Raw genomic sequence first — 16,042 nt, 5'->3', positions numbered from 1 at the left:
CTCTCTCTCTCTCTCACACACACACACACACACACACACACACACACACACACACACACACACACACACACACACACACACACACACACACACACACTCTGTAAGTGTTACTTAAAGGAGGCATCAGCATTATGTTAATGCTACCCAGGGAATGGGAGGAAACCAACCATAATAAAAATACTGTAGATAAAAAAATGTTGTGTAAGAATTTTTTTTCAATTTCTTACAGTAAATCACATTTCCATTCACATTACAATCAAAGTTAACTTTGTTTTGCAGCACAAATTGTTAGATATTTCATGTTGACACAAACACGATACGTACAACACTTTTTAAGACATCTTATGTTGCAAACAGTACATTGTTGCAATTTGAGTAAATGTGAGACACATTGTATACAACATCTGTATACCGGGTGAGTCACCTAACATTACCGCTGGATATATTTCGTAAACCACATCAAATACTGACGAATCGATTCCACAGACCGAACGTGAGGAGAGGGGCTAGTGTAATTGGTTAATACAAACCATAAAAAAATGCACGGAAGTATGTTTTTTAACACAAACCTACGTTTTTCTTTAAATGGAACCCCGTTAGTTTTGTTAGCACATCTGAACATATAAACAAATACGTAATCAGTGTCGTTTGTGGCATTGTAAAATGTTAATTACATCCGGAGATATTGTAACCTAAAGTTGACGCTTGAGTACCACTCCTCCGCTGTTCGATCGTGTGTATCGGAGAGCACCGAATTACGTAGGGATCCAAAGGGAACGGTGATGGACCTTAGGTACAGAAGAGACTGGAACAGCACATTACGTCCACATGCTAACACCTTTTTATTGATCTTTTTCACTGACGCACACGTACATTACCATGAGGGGTGAGGTACACGTACACACGTGGTTTCCGTTTTCAATTACGGAGTGGAATAGAGTGTGTCCCCGACCTGTCAGGCCAATAGATGTTCATTGTGGTGGCCATCATTTGCTGCACACAGTTGCAATCTCTGGCGTAATGAATGTCGTACACGCCGCAGTACATCTGGTGTAATGTCGCCGCACGCTGCCACAATACGTTGTTTCATATCCTCTGGGGTTGTAGGCACATCACGGTACACATTCTCCTTTAACGTACCCCACAGAAAGAAGTCCAGAGGTGTAAGATCAGGAGAACGGGCTGGCCAATTTATGCGTCCTCCACGTTCTATGAAACGCCCGTCGAACTTTGGGCCCCTGCAATGAAGTGAGGACCAATGAGGTGGTCGCCAATGATTCCGCACCATACATTTACAGTCCACGGTCGCTGTCGCTCTACCTGTCTGAGCCAGCGAGGATTGTCCACGGACCAGTAATGCATGTTCCGTAGATTCACTGCCCCGTGGTTTGTGAAATCCGCTTCATCGGTAAACAGGTAGAACTGCAACGCATTCTCTGTTAATGCCCATTGACAGAATTGCACTCGATGATTAAAGTCATCACCATGTAATTGCTGATGTAGCGACACATGAAACGGGTGAAAGCGGTGACGATGCAGTATGCACATGACACTACTTTGACTCAGTCCACCGGTTCTCGCAATGTCCCGTGTAGTCATGTGCGGGTTCATGGCAACAGCAGCTAACACACCAACTGCACCCGCTTCTCCTGTGACGGGCCGGCTACGGACCCGTTTGCGTACTACGACCATACCTGTAGCATACAGTTGGCGGTAGATGTTTTGCAATGTGCGGCACGTTGGATGCTCTCTAACCGGATACCGTTCTGCATACCCCCTCCAGGCTTCAGCTGCATTTCGTCAACACTTGCCAGAGATGAGTATAATCTCCGCCTTTTCAAAGTTCGAATACACCATGGTCACAGTTCCTACAACACTACACTATCACAGACGTCTGGTAACACTGTGTACTACAGTTGGTCTGCGTGCGGAGACGAATGCAGAATAACAATAGCAGCAAGCGCTACATGCGGACACTGCGACAGCTAGACCAAACCACAACAGTGCACTACAGCCACACTCGTAAACACGGTCATCGTAAACATGTCCCTGCAGATGCTGCTCGCCGACAGTGGCCCGTGTTTGTTACAACACGCAACTGAACGTCGGAGGTTTCAAGCGTCAACTTTAGGTTACAATATCGGATGTAATTAACATTTTACAATGCAACAAACGGCACTGATTACGTATTTGTTTATATGTTCAGCTGTGCTAACAAAACTAACGTGGTCCCATTTAAAAAACATAGGTTTGTGTTAAAAAAAAACATACTTCCGTGCATTTTTGTATGGTTTGTATTAAACAATTACACTAGCCCCTCTCCTCACGTTCGGTCTGTGGAATCGGTTCGTCAGTATTTGACGTGGTTTACGAAATATATCCAGCGGTAACGTTAGGTGACTCACCCTGTATAATATTCCCTTAATGTAACATCTAGCCGGTTCATTATACTGAAAAAGAAATAGTTCAATGTGATAAAAGCATTCTTACTCACCATACGCTTCAAAAGCAAAAATCATTGAGAATCTATAAACTACTCCCCCATAAGCGAGTGTATTATTTTCACATTCACTTCTGGTTAATGTGCTTGTATCACAACCAAAAAGAATCACTTTATATGTGACAACTAAACTCTCTTGTGACTGAAACACAGAGCCACAAGTCATGTTTTAGAGAGCGAACTTTAATTTCTCCTATAGATCCTTGTGTGATACCTTATGAATAGTCACTAACATTTTTATATACAGAGTTTTCTTTTAGGCACATATGAAAATAAGAAATTCCATTAGTTTGTATTACTATTTTCATAATCAGCTGTGTCCAGGTTGCCGGCCGGAGTGGCCGAGCGGTTCTAGGCGCTCCAGTCTGGAACCGCGCGACTGCTACGGTCGGAGGTTCGAATCCTGCCTCGGGCATGGATGCGTGTGATGTCCGTACGTTAGTTAGGTTTAAGTAGTTCTAAGTTCTAGGGGACTGATGACGTCAGAAGTTAAGTCCCATAGTGCTCAGAGCCATTTGATTTTTGTGTCCAGGTTGTTCATTCTTCCATGATATAGCCTGCCCATTATGCCACTGTTGAGAAGTGAAACTGAGCATCACTGAAACTCCAAAATCTTTCTTGATGGTAGGTGTATTCTACAGTCATTCAGACAACACAGAATTGCCATTCCAGATTTGGTGTGGATGCATCTTCTGATTGGGTTCTGCCTTTATTCTTCCAGTGCATATAGTTTTCCACTCTCGCCCACGTGGTTGAAGTTTTGCAACATCCCTGCTTTCTTCAGTTACAAGTAAGCGCTCAGCAAAACGTAAATTTTATAAGTAGTAGTAGTAGTAGTAGTAGTAGTATGTAGTGCGTGCCATTCTTACATTTTGTGTCCAAAAATCAGAAAGCATTGAACAAAGATGGCTACAATGGCGTCTATGACAGTCCAGCACCAATAACGTGTTACTCATACTGGGAGTTCTGCTTTCATAACACACCTTCCATTTGTCAACACGCTCAAACTAGTTCTAACTTCTTTCAAGTTGTTCCAATAGGAAAAAAACGATTAGGCACTAAGTTGCACCATTAATCTGCAAGTCGTGATTAGTCCTTTCTTGTTTATGTAAGTCTTATATTCCACTTTCAGATTTGAAGGAACAGGAACATAAATCTAGAAGATATGCAGATTCAAGGAACTCAAACGCAGGTGTTTCCTGTCTTCACCTCTGAGCTGTGTGTCTACATAGGTTGGAAACAACCATAATTTGTTGAAGAAGGAAATTGAGTACCACTGTTTAACTCACAAAGAGGAACCTGTGGTAAACCAGACTGCCACTTCTCAGGTGTCAAAACCATTGAAACTGGCTGCTGCCCTCTCCAGGAGGTCAAATTAAATATGCCCTCAGTAGAGCAGCATTTTACATGTCCATTCAGTCAAGCGACAGTTGAGCGCATTATTTTGACCCCATAATTTAACTTATGTTTTCAATTCTTCTCTGAAATGGAATTCAGTACCTCATCATCTGTTCTTAAGCTCCAATGCATGATGTTTTCTATCAAAAGACCACACAGTAGTTACCCAAAGAGATTCATAATCTGCAAAAAGCTGAATTATTACACTTCCTTTTTGACGCTGGTAAGGAAACTAATCACTCCATCAGTTCACCAGTGTTAGTCCAACTCTGGGCATTAAGATCATTTTTGTTCTCTCCCATTATTACAGATAATCGTAAAATGAAATTATAATAAAATGATCCATGTATAACCATTATTGCCACATGTTATAGTAAAACTGCAACAAATTGCCCATGTTACAGCAGAAAAGTAAAGTACTCGTTTATGTTATAGCAAACATGTAAAGTACTTGTTACAGAAAAATCGTAGCAAATTGTCCTCCATCTTACAGCAAATTTGTGGCAGTGGATATTAATTAAGGGTATCTACACACTTCACCTTTATGATAGCTTAAATTCTGCTGAGTATACTTTCAATGAGGTGTCTTAATGTCTGTGGAGTAGTGACAGCCCATTCTTCAAGAGCTAAAACCAGAGAAGGATGTGATGTTGGACATTGGTGTCTAGAGAAAAGTCAACATTCCAATTTATCCCAAAGATGATGCGTTAGGTTCAGGTAGGAGCTCTGGGCAGGCCAGTCCATTCCAGGAATATGATTGTCCGCAAACCATTGCCTCACAGATGGTGCTTTGTGCTAAGGCGCACTGTCGTACTGATACAATCATTGTCTCCAAAATGTTTCTGTATTGTACACAATAATAGTGTAAAATGCGTTCATATCCTACATTTAGTTTTTTTTAAAGTGCAATAAGAGGACTATACCTTAACCATGAAAAACACTCCCAAACATAACATCACCCCCATGATACTTCACTGTTGGCGCTACACATGATAGAAGCTCAGGTTCTCTAGGCATTAGCCGAACCGAGACCCTTGCATCGGATTTCCATGGGGTATAATATGATTCATCGCTCCAAATTATTCATTTCCAGTCATGCACTGTATAGTTGCATCACACTTTACACCATGTCGGACATCACTTATCACTGAGTACAGCAATGTGTGGCTTATGAGCAGCTGTTAGGGAGTTAAAAATAATGGGGAACAGTTATCTAAGCACACTAATTATGCTAGCTGGACTGCTAGTAGCACCATGAAACTTAATAGTGTTTACTGCTACTGAATTCATGTGATTCTTTACAGCCACACTTGGCAATTCATGACGCCCCTGAGGTCTCACTTGTCCTGGTTTAGCTGTGTTTGTTCCTTAGTGGTTCCACTTCATAATAACGTCACCAACAAGGAAGGGCTGAAATGTAGCTGACGGAATTGTTACTCAGTGGTCGAGCAGCGGATCTGCTGACGTAGGAATATCTTCTGTCCTTAGGATGAGTCTGTGAGTGTGTGTCTGTCTGTCTGCTCAGTTACTGGAAAATAGATAATCTCCCTTTAGATGGCACAATCTAAGTAGCAACCGCTGTATCTCTTTTTTTTCTCCAGCCAACTTAAAAGTTGAATTCTAAATTATCATAATTAGGTGTAGCTGGCTTGCTGTTGGTGCTGGTTTCTGAGGTGGTACTAGACAGATTGTGGCTTGGTGTTGGCCGCTGATTGGGAGACATTTTGAGATCTCTTTAGGGTGTCACACGGTTACATTTCGTTTTGTCACACGCTTCTTCAATGCTTTTTGCCTTCACACGTTTTTCACTGATGTTGGTGGTGCTTTGTAAAGCACAGTTAATACTTGTTAGTTAATAACTAATACATTAATTCTTTCTTCAGCTTAGAATTTTTGACAGTTGCATTGCGTGCCAGCCTTTCTCCTCTAATATTTTGTTCTCTAAATTCACGTTACTATCAAACATGTTTAAATAATTGAAAGACATTAAATTTTGCCTACGGCTGTCTTGATGAGAGGTTACTTGCTGAACTGTTTTCTTACGTGATTCATATAACTAAGACTTAATTATTTTAAGTAATGTTCCTAAATTCATGTTTCTTTGAGCGGCGAGTACATATAAGATGCCTTTGGCATGTTGAGGTGGGTTAATGTTAAATTTAATAAAAGTTCAATAAATGTTTTACATAAAATGTGTGACCCAAGCTCAATCAATCGCTCCACCCTTTTAATCCTGATGACTGAGTAATCGGCAGCATCATAGACCATCAAAAAATGGAACAGATCAGAAACTCAAAAAATATCCAATATGCATTTGATTCACATAAGCCATCAACGAAACGTCAAAGTTTCTTGTGAAAATAGTTGTACTTTAGAGCTGACATATTCTTGCTGCACTCACTCTTGATTTAGTAAAGGACTTTGTTTTCTTCACAGTGCGGTTTGTTTTGTTTACATGTAATACGTTTTCTGTAGCTAATAAGTGTCTGGTATTGGAATGTGTGGACATCGCCTTCTGTTCGACCTTATGTCTTACGGATGGATTCAATTCATCACGATTACCTACGTTGCGACCTTCTCTTCATCAAGTGATCTAAGGTTTTTGTTTTTTTTTTAATAATAAAAATTTTATTATTCCTTAAAATTACCACCTTCAGAAAGCTATATATTTTTGCTTGCGTTGGTTTTAATAATCCAGCAAGGCTTTAAACGAATTGATTTGAAGTTACAACCGTTTTCCGTAACGTATAAGTTGTTGCATACAGCACCAGGTTTTCTGATAGCAAAGAGCACTCGCTCGGTGGAGGCAGCATTGGGTAGCGTGACCATTGGTCCCAGTGGCTGGGTAGTGATGTGATAACACTTTGATAACTGCACGGCGGCGGCTCAGCTTCTTACGATGCGCTCGTGAGTAAGACAGTGGTATTTGATTTTTACCGCAGAGTTGTGGTTATTGCCAGTCAATGTAAACAAGCAGCATTGAATTGGAGAGACATTTTCCTCGTATTCCGTTATCTTCGAGAAGTTTCCTGTTCTTTGAAATGTGGAAGCAAAATCTGATGACAGAATACATGTGACAGACGGCACCTACATTTAAAACTGCATTTCATATTCCTGTATTATACATATCTTGAAGCACACTCGCCTCCGGCTTAATGTTTTTGTTCCTTTGAAACGTGAAAGCGCAATATTAAGTCTCTGTTGACAAGATAGGACTTATAGCAACTTCCTGATTAATCGCATTTATTTTTTTAGATGGGTTATAAAAGCAGGGGGGGGCCGCCCCTCGAGGCGAAGTATTGATATAGTACCAACTTGGCTAGTTTTTTCGTCCAACGCTTTTCTTTCAAAGACACGCGTGGCAACTCTCAAAAACATCACGTCTGTCATTTTTCATCTACTAGAACTCCTTCCTGAAACTTTTCTGTTTAGCCACGTCATTCACGAAGCCCATTTCGATCTCTTCTTTTTTCTCTCACAGTATAGCACTGAGGCCTTTGTTACACATGTTTTTGATTCAGAGCTAGTCTCCTTTTGACAGTTTTCTTGTTAATTCAGATTTATCATATCTCTCTCTCTCTCTCTCTCTCTCTTTTTATGAATGTAACATCGATGTCTCCCTCAAATTCACCTATTTATTATTTGCTGAAACTCGTTATTTTTTTCTCATTCAATATTGCTGCAACTGCAGGGCCTGCCATTCAGCACTCGATCGGAGCAGTAGTCAAAGGACTACACTGGCTGTCGTCTTATACACGATCGTAGACCTAAGAAGACTTTTGGCTGACAAGTCTCTCAGTAGGCTGAACATCGTTGACATTGTCGTCGACTTTGAGACTGAAATAGCAATAGTATTGCGTTAATGAAGTATCAAGTTCGCAATAATGGATAAACCTGTACCATAACACACAAAATTCGATCGAACCAATGATCTTGAATGAGATCCTATTGAGGCTGAATGTAAAAGGCGAATGTGTACAAAATAAATAATGCGAGTTTATTGACACCAAAGTTAGTGATAACTGGTACTCGAATAATGTTATCGATAAAATGTTAAAGAAATTTTAGACTTTTCAAAAGAAAGATTCTGGTTGGATGTTGAAAGAAATAGTTCAACTGTGTTTTGATGTCAATGATAATAAAGAGTTTTACGCATGACTATTTGACAGCATTTCTGGCAGTTCGTGTATAAACAGTAATAAACATTCATATGACAATGGTCTATTCTAACAGGTTTATGTCCTGTGAATAATGGTGTAGAACGTGTGTCTAACTATTTTCAATGTGAAAACAAATCAAACTTTGTTAACATATAATTTCCTCTGAGCTGAAGAGAATACACATATTCGAAAAACAGAATTAATGCATCTCTGCAAATATCTCCCACATACAGTATTCTGATTATAAATCAATGACTGAAGGAGACAAAAGAGATAAGGACTAATTTTGGTTTTTCTGTTGTGTGTTACAAAACAATGTCACGAGAAACATCTAAATCTTTATGTTGCAGTTTTGTTATACAGATACATAGCATTTCTAGTGGATAAATAATCTTTCGAGGCTAGCATGTAATAGCTTTACAGATTTTCAGCGTTGAATTGAAGTACGTGAGAGTTGACTGGGCTATTTTCATTCCAAATAAAACAAACTCTGCACATTCAACTAAATGTGCGTCTAAGTCTGTCATCTATGTCGTGCCTAGCATCAAGAATGAGTTTATCGAATTTACCAAGTTGGACAACAAACTGAACGTACCTTTTGTAAATTCTGCCAGTACGGAGTGTGTGTTAGAAACAGTTACTGCTTGCAGTCGTATTAGTCACTCCGTGGTTTGTATTCCAGTCAAGTACATCTGCATATACCGTTCAGCATAGCCCACTACATTCCTTGCGTTTATAACGAGCAGTATTGCAAGTTTAATTGTACAGAGGCAGCAATCGCATCAAACTGTTTGAGGGACAGCTGTATGTAATCGCTGAAACTGAATGATTTTTACTGAAAAATCCAGTAGTGAATCCAGCACAGCAGCCAGGACTGATGGGTAATCCAGGGTCTACCACCACAGCTCCGGTCCAGGAGAAAAACTACCCTAAAATTCCAGTGTCACTTGAGTCTGATAGCCTAGTTTGCGGCGGCCAGGTTCAGCATTCAGCATTCAGCATTCAGCATTCAGCATTCAGCATTCAGCATTCGACATCGCGTTCTCAGCAGCCGTGAGTCCGGTGCTGGATTCAGCGGATTGATCTCCAAATTGCGTAGACAATGGCCATCACAGAACGCATGGAAACGACTTCTGTTCCGAGTAATAAGTGAAATAATCTTGAATACAGGTCCTCGGTCTGCATCCTGACAAAACTTTAAAGATTTCCAACCTGGCAGTGGTTGATCCCTAGAAATTTGTGCTCAGAAGTGTTCCAGCCCAGTGCCAGTACGAGATGGTGGGTAACGATCCGCCACATCACCATCAGCAACAGTCACAGTATGTTTTCACAAAAGAAAAAACTTTCCTTCTTTGCTATTTCCACGTTACAACTTAAAGACTTTGAAGTTACCTTGAGTAGACCGAGAGAAAAGGCAGATTTATCGAAGTTCAAAGGTAATAGTGGGCAAGAGTATCTTGTTCCGACTCCTTGCAAAACTTCTGATTTATGGGACACATTGCATCATGTGATAGATTTGTACAAACAACATTACTATGTGTAGAAAATACGGTCACAGGGCAGACGATTGTTGAGTCTCGTTGGTTAATGATGAGGCGTAGTAATTAGATGTAATTCTTCTATTTTGCTAATATGGCTATTGAGTTATTGTCTTGAGTAATACTGGTTTGATTCGTATAAAAGAGAGAAAAGGAAACTGCACAAAAATGGCACAGACACGGTCAGCTAGTACTAACGAGGCGACAAACGCTCTTACGGAGCAAGTTTCCAAATTGCAATGAAAGCACTTAACGAACAACTAAGTCAGTAGTTATAAGCTTTATTGGGAGAACAGGAACACAGTCAGGTTTGAATGAAGTGAAAACTGTTGTAAATGTTCCTCCTTCATACGGTGATCCTTCAACCGCGAACCCCTTTACTCTTCTCCAGGAAATCAACACAGGACGTTATTGAGTTTAAAGTCGATGCACTAGCCACAGTGACATTAAGTAGCTGGTCAGATGAAACATGCTTGCGGAAGGTCAATTTACGTAAAACAGGTGACGCAAAAACTTATGTCTCGTATCATTTATTGCTTAATAAAGTAGCCACATTCAGTGCGTCAGAGGTATGGAAAACAGAATAGTACGCGATTTTTTTAGGGAGAAACTCAATACTTTGACTTAGAAGGCGAATGAAACAGTGTATTTTGTTATAAAATCATTCCACTAAGTCAATACACAGACTTATGACCCGACACACAATCCAGATGCAGACAGTGTTGCTCTAAGAAGCGGCAAATACGGCATTAGATATGTTTCTCTGAGGGATCCACGAAGATTTTTCACGACGGGTGCAAATGGAAAACCCTGAGCATTTAGCTGCATCACTTTATGTTTCTGCACATTCCCAAGAAGTGGATAGTGGAACTATGGTGCTTTCTGAACAGAAGATATTCACATCTGGTAAAGAATGTTACTACCGTGATCAGCAAAGTGTCGCCAGCCACAATGCTCTGCGAACTGTTCTGACATAAGGCTCGGGACTGTGAATTTAGAAAGCACAGCAAGTACAATCTGAAGAGGTAGCAGTTAAACGCCAACAGGAATGTTCCTTCAGTTGGGAAGTGCTCCCAGTAAACAGCAGTACTGTAAAAACGTACACAGAGATGAATTGTTGCTTGATAGCTTGGATAAATGAAAGGAAGTATAAGTTTTTAATAGATACTGGCACATGTATTAGTTGTAACTCTGGACCTAATGGACAAGAGGAGACTGAAATTGCAGAGATACAATTGCGGGCGATAGGGGATACAAAACATACAGTGGAGACAACATTGTTTAGGGTAGGAAACATTTTCATCAGTAAATGGAAGTGCTGCCAACAGTGGGGTAGAGATTTTGTGCAATACTCAGATTATACTTTCTGGTTAGGCACTATGCTAAAATAGATCTTTGGCTACAAACAGTTTAACTCAATGGGGATTCGTTTGCGATGGGTGCAACAGTTGCAAATGTTCCCGTGTCGCAAGATACACCCATTGATGAGGTTGAACCAAACAAACTGTAATTGTACATTAGAACTTGTTTCACATGACAGTGGCAGAAGGTGCAGGAAGTTAATTTGGGTTATAATGACTGATATTTCACAACAACCTTTATGTTTAATATAACATCTGTTGAGTAATAACATGTTGAATGAACAGCATTTTTATACAAAGAAGTATAGTGCATGATAGAGAAATAAACAGCCAGATTCTGGTCCCTGGGACGATGTAAATTCTTTTCTATGGTACATTTCAGGAGTGCGTATCACCAGACTGAAGATTTTCCAGAAGATAGGCTGAAAACGCTTTTACATCATCATCCACTCACTCACAGTATTGCAGAATCCCATTCAGTTTAGAACACACACCTGCAACACATCAACGCTCGTCAGGTGAAGTTCTTCAGAGGTTAAAAACAAAAAAATGCATAGTCTATTTGGATGGAATTATTGTTTTTTGGAAAGAACTAGATGAACACACAGAGTGCCTAAGGCAAGAATTCGATAAATTGAAAACAGCTTGTCTCACGTTAAGCATTGATAAATGTCATTTTGCCTAGTCACATGTCACTTACCTGGGGCATATTATTACCAAGATGGAGTAAATATGGAGCCTCGCCTCACTTCAGTTGTACATGTTTTTTAGTTACACACACAGTCAATCAGTTACAATCATTTCTTGGACTGGCAATTATTACCAAAAAATTATCAATGGTTTTGCAGAAATTGTCTAGACTAGATAGGGATTATGTTTCAGTGCACACCAGACTGTCAAAAAGTGTTTCAAAATTTGAAGGAGATATTGAGTTCAGAATCTGTATTAATTTTTTCTCATTTTACTGAAGAATTTGTATTGTCGTATGATGCAAGCAGTATAGCTTTGGATGTCATTTTAAGTCAAATTTTATACGGGTAAGAACATTCATAACTTATGCATCTCACCAGCTGAACAAAGCTGAGAAGAATTGTTCTACTGCAGAAAAGGAGATGTTAGCTCTGATATATGGTATTTTGTATTTCTGTTGCTACCTATATGGTTGTAAATTCAAACTTGTTACTCATCATGTTGCTCTGAAGTGGTTATTAGGACTAGAAGGAGGCTAACAACATGAGCACTGAAATTGAGTGACTTTTAATATGAAGTAGTATTTTTGTGGTAAGTTCCTATGGAACCAAACTGCTGAGGTCATCTGTCCCTAGGGTTACACACTACTTAATCTAACATAAACTAACTTACACTAAGAACAACCCACACACACACCCATGCCCATGCCCGAGGGAGGACTCGAACCTCCGCCGTGGGGAGCCGCGTGAAACGTGGCGAAAGCGCCTCAGACCACGCGGCTACCCCACACAGAAATTTGTAGACTTGTAAAAGACACAAGCAGTGGATATAGAATGTCAAGTATACAGTAAATAACCACAGTTTTTTCTGGAAGAAGGTGTACTATGTAAATCAACTAAAAGTGGACATTACAGTGTCATTCTTGCTGCACTATGAACTGAAGTGTTACATATAGCACTTGGCCATGCCCTATCGGGACACGAAGGTAGGAGAGCTACTGACAGACAAATAGCATAACGATTTTGGTGGAGAAACAACGTGGTGATGTAGAGCAATACATGAATAAATTTCTCTCTATGTGCTCAATGGACAGATTTGAGTCGCCAAAAGATAAAACTTCAGATATTACCAGAATCGTAAAAGTCTTTTCAAGGGATAGGAATTGACATATTGGGACCATTTAATATAGGTTTAGTGGGTAATAAGTATGTACTGATGATGATCGACCATTTTTCAAGACAACATGTTTTGACAGCAATACTAGATCAAAAAGCGAGTACTATAGCCCAAGCCATGGTTAACACTTCATTAATTAAGTTTGGTGTACCAGAAATCATAAACACAGATCAAGAAACTAATTTTATGTCTGATCTAGTGAAACAGTTTTGTCGTCTACTGAAAGTAAAGAAATTTTGTATACTCTCTTCCAGCCACAAGCTAACGGTCGTATGGAATGAGTCCACCATACTGCAACGAAGATATTAAGTCACTACATGAACAGCCAACATTTGGACAGTGATGCCTATTTAGGCTATGTGGTGAGTGAGTACAACTCAAAAATCCACACAATGGCACGTCTTTCACTTTATGAAGTAGTAAACGGGTGAAAGATGCCTTCACATTTTGATTTAATACAGCCAAAGCTAGGAACATTTTAAAACATGTGGAGCAATCATGAATACACTAAAAGAGGTTTGGCAATGAGTGAAACATGCAAAACCAAAGTCACTGAATCGTCAAGTGCGAATTGGGCAGAGGGCAATTAAAATTACCTCAAGTACTGAGCAGGACAATTGGTGCTACTAGCAAATCCATCGACCACAAAAAGTAAGACGAAGAAATTCTTGACAAAGTTTCAAGGACTGTACCAGGTATTGTAGATGACTTTACTGCTCAATGTCAAGTTTCAGTTACCAACGAAATCATCGGTTGCACACATTAGGCGAGTTAAATCTTCTAAGATGACCATAAATGCCTGCATCTTTACCACAGAAAAAGAAATTGCCACGCTGAATGAGAGTAGCACAGAACATGCTTTGAGCTTAGGTATTAGAAATAAATGATAAAATAGCAGTGAACTGTGTTTAATTTAGTGTTAGATTACCAAGATTAAAATTTTTTTATTTCTGTGGTATTTTTTCTGTGACATACTCTTTTTCCCCAAGGAGGAAAGGGATTCATGGTAATTCCTTTCTCCTAGGTGGTGTCGAAGACGACATCGCAATATATTATCATGAGTATAATGCTCTTGCACATATGCAAAGCAGAAGTGATTAAAAACAAGCCGCTGAAAAATGGAATCTTGTTCTCACGACAACTAGATTGCTTCTCATGAAAGACAAGTGCTCGTTAGAACTCAACGTTTGACATCTGGGAGTAAGAAATGAAATTCGACGTTTGCGGAATATATTCATAAATTTATCTACAGAAATAGAAAAAAGGAAAATACTAACAGATAAACAGAAAGAATACCAGGAACTGAAGTATTCCTACGTGAAATTTCGGGCTCAGATACAGCAGATGACAGAAGTGCTAGTACAAAAGAAAAGAGGTTGATTAGATGCTGTAGGAATTTATTAAAAACGATATTGGGGAGAGCAGATAACGATGACATCGCAAATTTAAATTGTACGATAGGGATAGTACAAGAAATAGCAAGCAAGACAGAAATAACAGTTAGTTGGCATACGACACAAATTACAAGTATGGACTGGGAGCGTTAAATATAAAGGGAACAATGCAAAAAATAGCAACCGATTTGCAATAGTATACGAAAGGATCAATGAAAACATTGAATACAGACTAAAGAGAGATACACACTCAGTTAAGGACTTAGATGAGCAGCTGATAATAGCCAAATTAATACGCGGACTAGCGAATAGCTTGGGAGATGCGCGAATAGAAACTCAGAGGGTGCAAGAAGCGATACACCATGTCACACATGGACAGTTGAGTGCAACATTGGTAAGACAACAGTTTCTATTAGGACCGCAGCAAGTGGAAAAAAAATCTCCGACAGGGATAAAACACGTTGTACCGCTAATGAAAAATAACGGCTTACGTCTTTCACGTTTCTACAGGTAAAGTTTATTCAAATCGAACTAGCGTGTATATTAACATACAGTTTCCAGTTGCAAGATTAAATTCTCGTCACCAGTGTTTCACTAGTCATCCGTATCCGGCCAAATGGAAAATTATCGATAAGTGGGTACAAGTGAAGTGTTACTTGTGTCAGAACAATTAGATACACATTTTCTTACGTCAACAGGAGATATCAGCAATTGTGTCACCGAGTTAATGATCATTTGTCCACTACAGTTAGTTGGAACTGATAAGCGATTTGTAAAATTCAGGTTTTCCTAGGAAATTTGGAAGCACCAGAGCGTAAAAAAGTAGTATTAATGCTGCAAACACTTTTCGTTGAATTGGCAGTCACTGGCACGAGGATGTAAAGAGCAACTGATAATAGATACAGAGGTGACATATCAAGCTAAAACTAAACTAAGGTCGCTACACTACGCATACATTGATTACCAAAAAGCTTTTGATAGTGTACCCCACTCATAGTTACTACAGATATTGGAAATATACAAAGTAGATCCTAAATTGATACAGTTCCTAAACATAGTAATGAAAAATTGGAAAACCACACTTAATATCCAAACAAATTCAGATAATATCACATCACAGCCAATACAGATTAAGCGTGGAATATACCAAGGAGACTCATTAAGTCCTTTCTGGTTCTGTCTTGCTCTGAACCCACTATCCAACATGCTAAATAATACAAATTATGGATACAATATTACTGTAACATACCCACACAAAATCACACATTTGCTATACATGGATGATCTAAAGCTACTGGCAGCAACCAATCAACAACTCAACCAATTACTAAAGATAACAGAAGTATTCAGCAATGATATAAATATGGCTTTTGGAACAGACAAATGTAAGAAAAATAGCATAGTCAAGGGAAAACACACTAAACAAGAAGATTACATATTGGATAACCACAGCGACTGCATAGAAGCGATGGAAAAAACAGATGCCTATAAATATCTAGGATACAGACAAAAAATAGGAATAGATAATACAAATATTAAAGAAGAACTAAAAGAAAAATATAGACAAAGACTAACAAAAATACTGAAAACAGAATTGACAGCAAGAAACAAGACAAAAGCTATAAATACTTATGCTATACCAATATTGACCTACTCATTTGGAGTAGTGAAATGGAGTAACACGGACCTAGAAGCACTCAATACACTTACACGATCACAATGCCACAAATATTAAATACATCACATACATTCAGCAACAGAAAGATTCACATTAAGCAGAAAGGAAGGAGGAAGGGGATTTATCGACATAAAAAAACCTACATTA

This window comes from Schistocerca cancellata, chromosome 4 (genome assembly GCF_023864275.1).
Source record: "Schistocerca cancellata isolate TAMUIC-IGC-003103 chromosome 4, iqSchCanc2.1, whole genome shotgun sequence".
Classification (NCBI taxonomy): Eukaryota; Metazoa; Arthropoda; class Insecta; order Orthoptera; family Acrididae; genus Schistocerca; species Schistocerca cancellata.
Note: the sequence above shows the minus strand (reverse complement) of the source record.